General features: G+C 54.7%; 1 protein-coding gene across 1 annotated transcript in view; it reads right to left on the bottom strand.

The window, feature by feature from the left end:
* The window catches only part of PAQR5 (progestin and adipoQ receptor family member 5), a 75,904-nt gene extending 62,796 nt beyond the window's left edge, over positions 1–13,108 (bottom strand). Inside the window, exon 1 of the mRNA XM_027570641.2 lies at positions 12,994–13,108. The gene's annotated coding sequence lies outside the window, so the exon portion shown is untranslated. The remainder of the gene's footprint in view (positions 1–12,993) is intronic.
* Positions 13,109–13,552: the final 444 nt, after the last annotated feature.

The following is a 13,552-nucleotide window of genomic DNA, read 5'->3' as shown; positions in this document are numbered from 1 at the left end:
CCCAGAGGGCATTAACACAAAGTCAAATTATTCCTGGGAATTAAAAAACTGTTTTCAAACAGTACCCACAGGACCCGCCCTGCATTATGAACCCTATCGCTTCTTCTCCCCCTACATGGTCACACCTGCCTCCTCTCGTATCTTTCTCTCCAGCCTCGGTTCTGACCACTGCCCACCCTCGTCCACAGACACTCCCCTGTGTCTCCTAATTGGCGCTCCTGCCATCCCCACCATGAGGCCTTGCCTCATCTCCAGACCACCTCCTCCAGGAAGCCTGCCCTGAGAGCCTACTCATTTCACCACCCACACTGTGGCATTCTAGAGCCTCCCTGGGACCTGCAGTTTATAGGCCCTCATACTCTGTCCCTGTCCTAGGGCACTGTTGTCTCAACTGTACGCACAGGATTTTAATTTATGGAGGTGACCAAGTGACAGGAAGAGAGGCTAATGCCATTGAAAGAAGATTGTCCTTACTCACATTTCCTGAGGGGGGCGTGTTACGCCACGCAGGGCCAGGTGGAGAAGCACCAGTGCCGGTCAGGAGGCAGAGAAGAAGGAGGGGAAGGCAAGGCAGGGCAGGATGACTGGCTTCGGGTTGGCTAGTTTGAACAGTTCAGGTGGGCTTCGGGGTCCAGGAGCTGTCCCTAGTTGTCTGGTCGTTGGGCCTGGGTGGTTCGGGGCAGGAGACGTTGGCATGGTGTGCCAGAGTGAGATAAGGAAGATGCCAGATCACAGGCAAGATCTAAGCAACTGCCACTGTTACTCTGGCCCCACAACTAAAGGGTGCCCAACAGACAAACACAGAGCCTGAGAAAGCACACCACACCATCCACTCACTTCCCCTCCTCTAGCTCAGTTTCCAGGGCTTGTTAACCCAATCGCTCTCTTGCTAATACCATCATTCTCCTGCCCCTCTAACTTTCTGACACCTTGTCAACACAACCCCATCCCTGGACCAACTCCACTATCTGCCCGGCAGCCTCCTCCCTCCCTCTGTCTGTTACACAGCAGAGAGGAGTTTCCCAATCTGGAACCCACCCCAATGCTTCCTCAGGGACCTCCATGCCAGGGACCTGCCACTCAGGTGACTCTCCCTGTCGGCATCCATAATTCTTAAAAAAATAGCAGCAACCGCAAAAACCTTGATCGACTGTGGAGGAAACACTTGTAATTGATATTCTAGACAAAAGACTAGTTTCCTTAATATATAAAGATCACGTCCAATTCAGTAAGACAAAGACCAACGACCTGATAGAAAGTAGGCAAAACAGGGGCACTGGGTGGTGCACTCGGTTCGACGTCTGACTCTTGGTTTTGGCTCAGGTCGTGATCTTGAGGTCATGGGATCAAGCCCCACATCGGGCTCCACGCTCAGCATGGAGCCTGCTTGATATTCTCTCTCCTTCTCCCTCTGCTCTTCCCTCCCAACCCGTGCCTCAAAAATAAATAAATAAATCTTAAAAAAAAAAAGAAGGCAAAACATATGACGAGACAGTTCACAGAAAGGAAAACACAAGTGGCTCTCATGTGTGTGAAAACACGTTCACCCTTATTCATAGCCAAAGAAATGTAAATTAAAACTCTACTGAGAAACTATTTCTGTCTTCCAGATTGGCAAATATCAGGGCGTGGGAAACAAGCACCTTCGCACATTGCTCCTGGCAGTATACCTTCCTAAAAATTCTATGGAGAGCAATTTGCTGATGTCTTTCAAAATATAAATGCACATACCTGTTTGGTCCTTCAATTCCACCTCTGAGATTTTATTCCACGGGTAACCACCTGCACTGCAAACCGACTAAAGCACAAGGTGATTCAGTGGGGCATTGTTTGTGACGTCCAAAAAACAGGAGATTCCTCAAATTATGTGACATCCATAGAGTGGAACATTCTATAGCCATAAACAAGAATGAAGATGCACTCTACATACCGATCTGGAAGCATCCCAAGACAGCTAAGTGGGAAAAGAACAAATGAGGGGCAGAAAAGAACATACCGTGGGCTCCCATTTGGGGAGAATGACTCTATATATGCATGTTCTGACTCATGCAGGCAAGAGAGTACATACAAAACTGGTAAAGTTGCTTCCAAGAAGGGAGAGCACTAGGAGGTCGAGGGAGATGGGGGATAGAAACTTTTCACAGTGAAATCTGTGCAACTTTTTAAAATTCTGAGCCATGTACATTTATTTTCTAAGAAAAAAAAAGTGGGGGGGCCACAAGCAGATTAAATTAACAAAACGAACCCCTTCCCTGACCCACGTTCCTTTCTGGCTTCCAGAACTCTCTTCTCACCTCTTAAAGACAAGCTTTTGGAGCTGTCAGCTGTCTCCCTTGCGTCCTGCCTCACTCCCCACCTGCCCACCCCCCCCCCGACCTGCCGGAGCTGCCCCAAAGGAACCGGCCTCCCTGATTTCTCGTCTCCAGCCCCCAGCGGCCCCTGGCTCTGGCCCCACCCACTTCACGGCGGCCACGCCCTCCCCCTTGAACACGCCTCCCTGGGTTTCCAGGGCATCGAGCCCTGCGGGTTTCTCTGTTCCCTCCCTGGGCAGTCCTCCCCGGTCTCTAAATGGTGGAGCTCACCTCCAGGTCCTCCTCTTCGCTCTTCTCTTCTTGGTCCACACGCTCCCCCTCGGCTACCTCGTCCACCCCGAGGCTTCACTCGTCATCGGTATGCAGGTTACTCCCAAATGTGTATTTCCAGCCAGACCTCTCTTCTGAGCTCAGGGCTCCACATGGAAGTCTCCAGGGGTCTCCAACCCAACATGCCCAAGTGTCTCTCACCAGCTTCCATCCTCCACGTCAGAGAGGCTTCCTTGCCCGTGCTCCCTCCCAAGTATCCCTAGAAGCCAGCCACTCTCCCTACCTCCACCAAGGCTCCCTTTGCCAGTTTCCCCTCATGCTCTTTCCCACCTCAGGGCCTTTGCACACACTGTCACCTGTGCCCTGAATACTCTCCCTTCTGCTCCCCACACCTACTCCTGCTTTATCTTGATTAATTCTTATATATCTTCTAGAACTCGGATTAACATTGCTTCAAGAAGCTTTTCCTGGCCTCCGGGACCAAAGAATGTCAATTAGAGGTGATTTCTGTCCCCCCAGAGGACGTTTGGCAATGTCTAGAAGACATTTTTGGTTGCCACAAATGGGTTGGGGGTGTGTAACTACTGGCATCGAATGGGCTAAACATCCTACAATGCATGCGACAGCCCCCACAGCCAAGAATTCTCTGGTCCAAAACGTCAGTAGAGCTGAGGTGAGAAACCCTGACCTAGACTAAACCATGTCCCCATGACATGCTTTCAAAACACACTCCATTATCACCTGTCCCCAATGTGATTAAATGTTTAACTGTGCAAAGGTATTGGGCAAGTTCCATTTTCTAAGCTTTACAGGATGAATGCGTGAATTCGAGTCCCTGGCTCCTGTTTATCTCTGTCTCTCCACCCCCAGTGCCCAGCCTCAAGCACAGAGATGGATTGTCTGGATTGATACGAAGTGCACAGGGTTGGCCCTGTCCCACGCAGAGGCTGTTCCATGTCCAGCTCCACTGGGCCCTCTGTGCCATCCCATGGCAGTCTTTTCCCTGGTCCCTTAACCAGCTCCTCTCCTTGTACCACAGCTCTGCCCACCCCCTAAACCCTCGTCCCCACCCGAGGGGGCGTTTCTAAGAGACCCTTTAGGCCATCCGGTCCCGGCCTCCCCCTTCATCATCTTGTCAAACCGGCTACTCCCCTGTAAGCTGACCCAGCAACGGCACCACGGGTCACCCGGCCGCCAAAGCACAAACGCAGAGACACCCCTGCGCAGCACGCCCACCCTCACACCCACTCCCTCTCCACGCACCCCAACAACGTGGCTTCAGTGGTATCCACCCAGTCTTGTCCCTCTTGGTTCTTGCTTTAAGCCTCTCTCCCTCCTGGTCCACCTGTGACACCGCTCCCTGTGACATTCTTCTAAGATGTCACTGGACTGTATCACTTCCCGATTCCAAACCCCTCCCAAAGGGGCGCCTGGGGGGCTCAATCGGTAAAGCGCCCGGCTCCGGGTTTCGGCTCCGGTCATGATCTCACAGTTGCGGGATCAAGCCCCACCACGGGCTCTGTGCTCAGCGCGGACTCTGCTTCGGATTCTCTCTCTCCCTCTGCCTCTCACTCGCGTGCTCTCTCTCTCTCTCTCATATAAATCAGATCTTTAAAACAACACAAAGACCTAAACGTGAGACAGGAGTCCATCCAAATCCTAAAGGAGAACACAGGTAGCAACCTCTTCGACCTCAGCCGCAGCAACTTCTTCCTAGAAACATCACCAAAGGCACAGGAAGCCAGGGCAAAAATGAACTATTGGGATTTCATCAAGATAAAAAGCTTTTGCACAGCAAAAGAAACAGTCCACAAAACCAAAAAACAACCGACAGAATGGGAGAAAATATTTGCAAATGACATATCAGATAAAGGGCTAGTATCCAAAATCTATAAAGAACTTATCAAACTCAACACCCAAAGAACAAATAATACAATCAAGAAATGGGCAGAAGACATGAACAGACATTTCTCCAAAGAAGACATCCAAATGGCCAACAGGCACATGAAAAAGTGCTCAACATCGCTCGGCATCAGGGAAATCCAAATCAAAACCTCAATGAGATACCACCTCACACCCGTCAGAATGGCTAAAATTAACAAGTCAGGGAACGACAGATGTTGGCGGGGATGTGGAGAAAGGGGAACCCTCCTACACTGTTGGTGGGAATGCAAGCGGGTGCAACCACTCTGGAAAACAGTATGGAGGTTCCTCAAACAGTTGAAATTAGAGCTACCATTCGATCCAGCAATTGCACTACTGGGTATTTACCACAAAGATACAAATGTAGGGACCCGAAGGGGTACGTGCACCCCAATGTTTATAGCAGCAATGTCCACAATAGCCAAACTGTGGAAAGAGCCAAGATGTCCATCGACAGATGAATGGATAAAGAAGATGTGGTATATATACACAATGGAATATTATGCAGCCATCAAAAGGAATGAGATCTTGCCATTTGCAACGACGTGGATGGAACTGGAGGGTGTTATGCTGAGTGAAATAAGTCAATCAGAGAAAGACATGTATCATATGACCTCACTGATATGAGGAATTCTTAATCTCAGGAACAAACTGAGGGTTGCTGGAGTGGTGGGGGGGTGGGAGGGATGGGGTGGCTGGGTGATAGACATTGGGGAAGATATGTGCTATGGTGAGCACTGTGAATTGTGTAAGACTGTTGAATCACAGATCTGTACTTCTGAAACAAATAACGCAACATATTTTAAGAAAAAAGAAAAAGAAGAAGATAGCAGGAGAGGAAGAATGAAGGGGAGTAAGTCAGAGGGGGAGATGAACCAGGAGAGATGATGATGGACTCTGAAAAACACACTGAGGGTTCTAGAGGGGAGGGGTGTGGGGGGATGGGTTAGCCTGGTGATGGGTATTAAAGAGGGCACGTTCTGTGTGGAGCACTGGGTGTTATGAACAAACAATGAATCATGGAACAGTACACCAAAACAAATTATGTAATATATGGTGATTAACATAACAATAAAAAATTTAAAAAAACCCTTCCATGCTTCTCACAGCTCGGAGCCCAGGGTCCCCAGCCTGGTCCCAGACCCTTCCCACTCTACCCTCCCGCCTCCTCGTCCGCCACACCCTGCTTCAGCCCCCGAGCACACACACCGCTGTTTCATGGCAGCAGTCAGGCTACCGCCCCCCCACCCCGCCGCCGCCCCTCCCTTCCCCCTCCTCTTCCCTCTCTTCCTCCCCTCTCCCTTTACCTAAATGCTTGGGTATCTCATGTTCATCCTTAAAACCTAGCTCTAACACTTCTTCCTCAACAGGACAGTGAGTCCTCAGAAAGTTAAACACAATTTCCATAGGATCCAGCAATTCTGCTTCTGGGAACATACACACCAAAGAACTGAAGGCAAGGACTCACACAGATACCTGCGCAGCCGCGTTCACAGCAGCACGAATGACGACAGCCGAAAAGTAGGAGCAACGCAGAGGGCTGTCCACAGATGAACGGATAAAGAAAATGTGGCACATCCGTACAGTGGATGCTAGTCAGTCCTCGAAAGGAAAGAAAATCTGGGGTCCCTGGGTGGCACAGTCAGTTAAGCGTCTGACTCGATTTCGGCTCAAGCCCTGCTCCCAGGGTTAGGAGATCGAGCCCCATGGCGGGCTCCACGCTCAGCGCCCAGTGGGAAGACTGCTTGAGATTCTGTCTCTCCCTCTTCCTCTGTCCCTCCTCCCCACACTCTCTCGCTCTCTCATTCTCTCTCTCTAAAATAAATAAATCTTTAAAAATGTTTTAAAAAAGGAAAGAAAATCTGATGCCCCTGCAACACAGATGAGCCTTACAACAGGATGCTAAGTGAAACAACCAGACACAGGAGTTCGCGCGTCGCGAGATCCTGCTCACACGGGGTACCTGGGAGAGTCAGATTCGTGGAAACAGAAAGAAGAATGGTAATCACCAGGGGCCGGCGGATGGACGAGATGGGGAGTTAGTGTTTAACGGGTACAGAGTTCTAGTTAGTGGTCAATGGGTACAGCGTCTACAGGGGACATTGGTGACACTGCAATTACAGACTGAATCTTTGTCCTCCCGGACTGAAGACCTCTGCAGGCAGGGACTGTATCTGATTAATTCACTGCTCCTAGCCCCTCCGCTGAGAGCCATCTACAGGCCTTCAGTGCGGATAAGAAAAGGGGGTCAAGGGCGCCTGGGTGGCTCAGTCGTTGAGTGTCTGCCTTCGGCTCAGGTCACGATCAGGGTCCTGGGATCGAGCCCCGCATCGGGCTCCCTGCTCGGCCGGAAGCCTGCTTCTCCCTCCCCCACTCCCTCTGCTTGTGTTCCCTCTCTCGCTGTCTCTCTGTCTGTCAAATAAATAAATAAAATCTTAAAAAAAAAAAAGGAAAAAAGGGGGTCAAGAGGCACACACTTCTAATCACAAAATAAAGAAGTCATGGGGATGTGACGTACAGCATGGTGACTGGAGTCAGTAATATTGTTGTGCTTACTTGAAAGCTGTCAAGAGTAGGTCCTAAAAGTCAACTTGGAATGAGGACAGATGGTAACCAGGCTTACCACGGTGACCGCCCCCCCCTTGCAGTGCGTACAGACATCAAATCATTACGGTGTACTCCTGAAATCAATGTTATATAGCAAGTATACTCAATTTAAAAAAAAATTTAAAACAAAAAGAAAGAATAACCCAAACCAATCACTGTGGTTAACGTTATCCCAAATCTCACAGCCTGTCGTCTCCAGAGCAGCGATTTACTTCCAACATCCATGGGCAAACCCCTCCCACCCCTGGAGAAGAGACATCTTCATTCCATCAAGCGGTGAGGTCAGAAGGGGCTTCTGTGGACAAAGTTAATAAACAGCTCACTTGGGAGGAATAAACAAAACCAAACCAGGGCTGGGTCGGTGCAGGCTGTGTGGCCCTTGTGCCCAACACCACTGGGCTCTGCCCAGCGGGTGGGCTGGTTCATTTCCTGTGTCCTCCCCAGGGGCAGGCGGCGAGAGGCGGGGGGGGGGGGGACAGGAGCCTGCACAGGAGGAGGAGAAGCTCAGTCGTTAGGGCACAGGGAGATGATCAGTCACTGGTGGAAGGCTGCTGACCTTAGTGTGTGTGCCGGCCACAGGCCTGCACCCCCCACACACACACTTGCTTATGTAACCCAAGGTCTGGAAGGCAAAGTGGACTTGCCCTTGGTGCTCAGCAAGAGGCAGGGACCCAGAGACTCCCTTTTTTCTCATAGCTCATGTCCCACCCTACAAGCCCTTGGAGCCCCCATCCCCAGGCTTCTTGTTCACGCACAGCCTATATTTATAAAACAGGGACTAGAAAAGATAAATGTGTCCCCCATCCTGAGGATAATCATCAGGCGGGTCTTCAGGGATCATCCAACCCGGGGGTTCTCAACCGGAGATGATCCTGCCTCCAGGGGACATTTAGCAACCTCTGGAGACATCTTTGGTTGTCAAGTGAGAGGTGGTGCTCCTGGCATCCCCGGTGGGGGCAGGTGGGGGTGGGTAGAAGCCAAGGATGCTGCTGAGCATTCCACAATGCACGGGACAGCCCCCACAACAAAGAACTATCCAGAAGAGCAATCCCAGACATCGGGAGCGCTGAGGTGAGAAACCCTGATCTAAGCCAAGCTGTCTTTTAGAGACGAGGAAACTGAGGCCCAGGAAGCGACTGAGCCAAAGTCACACTGTGATGAGATAGTACCAGAATTAGAATCCAGTTCCCCGCCGGCCACATCAGCCTCCAGCTACCAGGCGTGCAATGACCAACTCTGGTAGCAAGTTGGCAGAGTGGCCGAATGTGGGACCACGGGATCGAAAAGCCCGTGACGGCTGGGCTCTGTGCTTCTGACAGGCTCCCAGTCAACCCACCAAGGTCAGCCTGGCCACGGGGCTCCCGAATAATCAAAGGGGAAGAACGTCTCCGGGGCTGCGGTGTGCTGGGGCAAAATGCCCACCTGACGCCTAGGCAAAATTCACTACGCACAGGCCCACGGAGCATGCTGGGGGTGGGCCCGGCCTGGGTCAAGGCCAGGAGCGAGGACAGCTCTCTAACGCAAACCCCGCCTCACAGGACACGGCGTGGGCAGGAATCACACCTTGGATCACTGCTTTGGGGGCCCCCGCCTCTTCTCCCAGACGCTAAAAGTGATTGTCTCTCTTGTACCTGCTGGCTTCTCACTGCCATCTGCATAATTTCAAAATAATATCTAGGGTCACCCTTGTCCTTTCCCCCCAAGGACCCTTGTCGTTTCCCCGCACAGGTGTTCCCAACTGTGAGCCAAGACCAGGGCACAGGGCCAGGTGTCAGAGCTGACAGAGCACCCCATCACTGAAGGGCTGACTCACACGATGTCACAACAGACGTACTTTTCCATCCCCTGTTGCCGAAAGCCACCGGACTCGTCGTGATGGCGGGTGATAAGGAGAACACCAGGGGTCAGGAACACAGGAGCTCTGTCTCAGGCCTGGGCCTCGCCCGCTCCAGGGCAAGGGAGCCCATAGGGAGGAGCTGGGGAGCAGGGATGGGGGGTGGGGGGGAGCTGCAGTGGCTTGGGACCCAGGAGTCACCAGGACAGATTCATTTCTTCAGGTAAGTGTTATCTTTGTTCCCTCCACCTCCCTGCCCCCTTCCTCCCCAATTTTCCAAGCAGCGGGTCAACTCCTATACATACTTAGAGGCGCAATTTCTGGGTGTCTCCCCTAACGCCCATGCACAGGGGCATTCCCACTCTTAATCTGGCAAGCCACAATGACGACGGGAAAGGATCTGGGTGGGTGTCAAGAACGGGGCTTGGGGAAACAGCCAAAGCTCCCCACGAATCTACTGTGTGGGCAGGTTCCTCTGGGGTGGGGGGTGCCAGCCACCTTGGCCTCCAGGCTCTCCGACCATCTGTGTGGCCTGCTGGGTTGCAGTGCCTGGCAACCAGCTAACAAATATCGCATCCTTATTACTAGTATTAAAAATGCAACCATCGCCCCCTCCAAGCAATCAGGAAAGAAGGCAGGGGCTACATTTCCCATGTCAGAAGGAAATGCCTCCAGGGACCCCACCTCCCACCTCTGCCCCTGCCAGCTTCCTTGGAAAATCTTATTGTCACCTCTCTCCTCCAGCTGACTCCACGGGGCCCCAGAGTTTTGCCTTAAAACACAGATAACATTCCTTTCCTGAAAAATGGCAGCCGGATGAATGACTGGGGGTAGGGGTGGGGGTTGAAGCTGCTTAGTGTGTGTCTAGGCATGTCCCATATTTTTCTGATCACATAGAAAGTTCCAGCTTCTCCTGTGGACAATTCTTGGCCCGCCACTCCACCCCCACACTCGAGTTTCTCCATTCTGCTTGTCCCTACACCTATGTAGTTCTTGCGTCCTCCAAGGAAACCACTCTTATCAGATTCCTAAGTGAGGCCTCAGAGCCCCAAGCTTTCCACAGGACCTTGGGCGGAATAATGTCCTCACTCTTCCTGGCCCACACATCTAGTCACACCTTCTCAGCCTGGTTTGTTACCCCTGGCCCAGGGATCTGGAGTTCCATCCTTTCCCCCAGCGCAGCAGGGGGGCCTGGCTTTGGTCCTCCTTGGTTCTTTAGTGTCCCGGGGAGTTTCGAAAGGCTGCCTGAGAGGGGCACTGTTTTTACCACTAACAAAGGAACTGCCCACCTTTGGAGAGCAGCCCTGTGAGTCTTCTTTTGGGGATGGGGGTCTAATGGGAGCACTCCTCCTTGGCTCTCTCAAATCACCCTATGTTGGTGGCCATCTGCTCTGCCGAGGAGCTGTCCCTCTAGGTGACCTGAACATTTTCCCAAGGCAACTCTTAAGCATCCCTAACAGCCAGGTGTAGGGGACCTGGCTAAAACAGACAGGACGTTAGATAGTGATAAATACTATGGAAAATCGAGCAGGGAATGGGTGGAAGGGATAGGACCTCAAACGCTATTCCAGCTGAGAAATTCTGGGTCTTAAGCTCTTCCTCTGCTGGGTTCTTGTTAAGACTCAGGCACTGGCAGCAGGAAGCTGGGCAGGGCGCTACATGCGTGCGGGGACGGCTGGTGGGGGGCGGGAGCGGTGACGGGGGCTGCAAGGGCTTGCATCCCAGCTATGCTCCCTGGCCTCCGCCAGGGAACGGAACTGACCAACTCTGAGCGCCCCGGTCTGTCCTGAGGCCAAGGGTCTGCAGAGGAGTTCAGGGGGACGGAGTGCCTGGCAGGGCCTCAGAAGTCTTCAGGGCGCTGCCATGGAAAGTCCTACACCCCTTGCTGTGCTTTCCGCACTTGACCATGGCCTTGAATGCGCCAGACACTGACCACCTCCACCTCTAGGGGCTCTCAGGCCCCTCTGGTCCCTCCTCCTGAAACCTCCCCTATATGGTGGAATGTCCTCTCTCCTTACTTACATGGGGATGGGAAAAAGGATTAAAAACTCCCATTTTCCACCAATTTTAGGAATTTCTCTTCCTGTTGAAATTGTTTTTGCTCAAGGAGTACTTCCTGGGAGCCCACTGCATGCTCAGGATAAGGCCAGCTCTCTGAGGGAGGCCAAGATGCATGTGTGGTCGCTTCCCAGACGGAAGGGACAGCCCACGTGAGGAGCTCAGGCTAACACACGTACACAGAAGCTTACAGAGCCCTTTGGACCACTCACTCATAAAAGTCATGCAGACTCTCTTGTCCCCATGTTGCAGATGAGGAGACCGAGGCCCAGGAAAGCAAGTTCTCTGCCCTCAGTCCCTGGTTGCCCCCATGAACGGGGAAGGAGAGGGACGAGGCAAAGAGTCAAGCTTCCAATAAGGTTTCCTGGAGGGCTGGGATGGAAGCTGGCACAGATGGGACAGGGCCCCCTACTCCCAGGACAGGGCCAAGCTGGGCACATAACCCACCCACCTCCCTCTGCTTCTCCTTGGCCTGACAAGAAGTGGATCCGGCGTAAAGGGAAAGCCTACCTGTCTGGAAAAGCACATGGGATTATGGATGTGCTCAGTGATTTATAAAGCATCAAACTGCCCCAAGTGGGAAAGGATGTCAAGGACCCTCCGGGGCAGTAAGCACCTTTTTGAGTCCAACTTTCCAGAGGACCCTCTTTCCCTGCCAAGGGCAGAGATCCATCAGCTGGAAAAGGATCTCTGTCATTTCAGGTTCATTCGCTCAGGTCTGCTGAGCACCTCCTGCGAGCCAGGTACTACGGCAAGGGCAGTGACCCTAACAGGTGCCTGCCCTCCTGCAGTCCTGTAGCTGGGCAAGGAGCTGGTTCTCTCCCAGGAGCTGCCTGACCCGATTTTATTTCTTCTTGGAGGGGCCCTCTCCTGGCCTACCCCTTCCAGGGGAAGAACCTCGAGGGAAGAGGGGAGAAGAAATAAACCCCTGCTGAGTCAGGGGCCCAGCAAAACTGGAGAACCAACCGTCTGGCTCTAGGAGACTGCCCTGAAGTTCAGATCCACCACGTTTTCCCAGCAAATTATTTAACCTCTTTGAGCCTCTTTTTTCTCATTTGCCAATGGAATAAGACCCACTGCCTCACTGGTTTATTGGCGGGGGGTGGGGGGGTGGGGGGGTGGGGGGGTGGGGGGGCGGGGGGGGGGGAGGCGGATGAAATCAGAGATACGTCCATGTTAGTGATGTTAGCTCTTCTCTGATCCGCGGACCTTCCTCGTCTGTTCTGTCCCGTTCGTTCTGCGTGGGCAGGGGCATCTTTCACCCCCAACCCCACACTGAGTGGGCTGCACGACGCCCTTTCTGCTCACATCAGCAAGGCTTAGGGAGCTCTAGATCGGTCCAGGCCCCCCGCCGGGTTGCGGGGCCACGCTCTCTCCTGCGCGGGACTGGGGCTTGGGGGGAGCCAAGGATGCCCAGCCGGGCGGCGGCCTGCCAGAAGGCAGGGCAGGAGCCGGGACCTCCCCGAGGCTCGGCACCCACCTCAGCAGGGCCCAGATGGCCGCCCTGGGCAGAGGCCGCCCCCTCACCCGCACCCCTCCTGCCCCGGCACGCTCTCCCTCCGTGTATCTGGCCCGAGGCGGCGGGAAGGGCGAATGTAAACATCCCTCCAGAAATCGCCAACTCCGCAGTCCCCATCGCAGGACTCTGTGAAGGGACTGGGGGGGGGGGGAATGGATGAGAGGGACGCAAACGCTCCGGGGGGGGGGGTGAGGACGGGACGAGCGAGAAGGCCAGCATCCCCCGTGGCGGCGGAGACCGCGCGCCCGCCCCGGCCCCCCGCGCGACAGGACCCCCGGGGCAGGGACATGCGGGGCCGCGGCTGCCCGTCGCTCCGCCCGGGGCGCGGCCGTCCCGGCGCAAACTTTCCGAGAGCGGCCCTCGGGGCGGCCGGCGGGCTGCAGGCAGCGTGGGGGCGGCGGGGCGCGCGTGGAACCCCCCAGGTGCGGAGGAGGCGCGCGGCGGGGGCCAGGAGTCCCGCCCTCGGTTACCTGGCTTCCGAGGGTCGCCGGCGGCCGGCGAGGGGGCGAGGGGGCGCGGGGGCGCAGCACGGGCCGACCGGACACAGGGACACTCCTCCGGGGCCGCAGCGGCCCCCAGACACGCGGGCGCTGCACCTGGCCCGGCCGGTCGGCGCGCCTCCCCGCGGGTCCCGCCCCCGGTGCCCGCCCGCGCAGGGCGGGGCGGGGCGCGCCGGCCCCGGGGGAGGAGCCGAGGGCAGGGGGCACCCCTCCCGCCGCCGGCCCGCACCTAACCACGTGCCCCCGACGCCCGACTCGGTGACCTCCGGAGCGGCTCCCACCGTTCGCCCGCCCGAGATGCCACGGAAGCCGTGCGCCTGGTGGAGTCGTGAGGGGCGCATAGGCCCCACGCCCACCCCCTGGACCCCTCCACGCGCTCCACGCCCACCCCCACTCCCGGGGTGGGGGCAAGGGCCGGGAGCCTGCCCTTCAGAAGAATGCACGGGGTGGAGCACAGGGAAGGAAAAGTACAACTGGGTACCCGCGGCCCCACCCCACCACGTCCTCTCCCCACCCCGCGCTGTTCTTG

This window comes from Zalophus californianus, chromosome 6, assembly GCF_009762305.2.
Source record: "Zalophus californianus isolate mZalCal1 chromosome 6, mZalCal1.pri.v2, whole genome shotgun sequence".
Classification (NCBI taxonomy): domain Eukaryota; kingdom Metazoa; phylum Chordata; class Mammalia; order Carnivora; family Otariidae; genus Zalophus; species Zalophus californianus.
The sequence above is the reverse complement of the archived record's forward strand: the minus strand, read 5'-3'. Positions and strand labels throughout refer to the sequence as shown.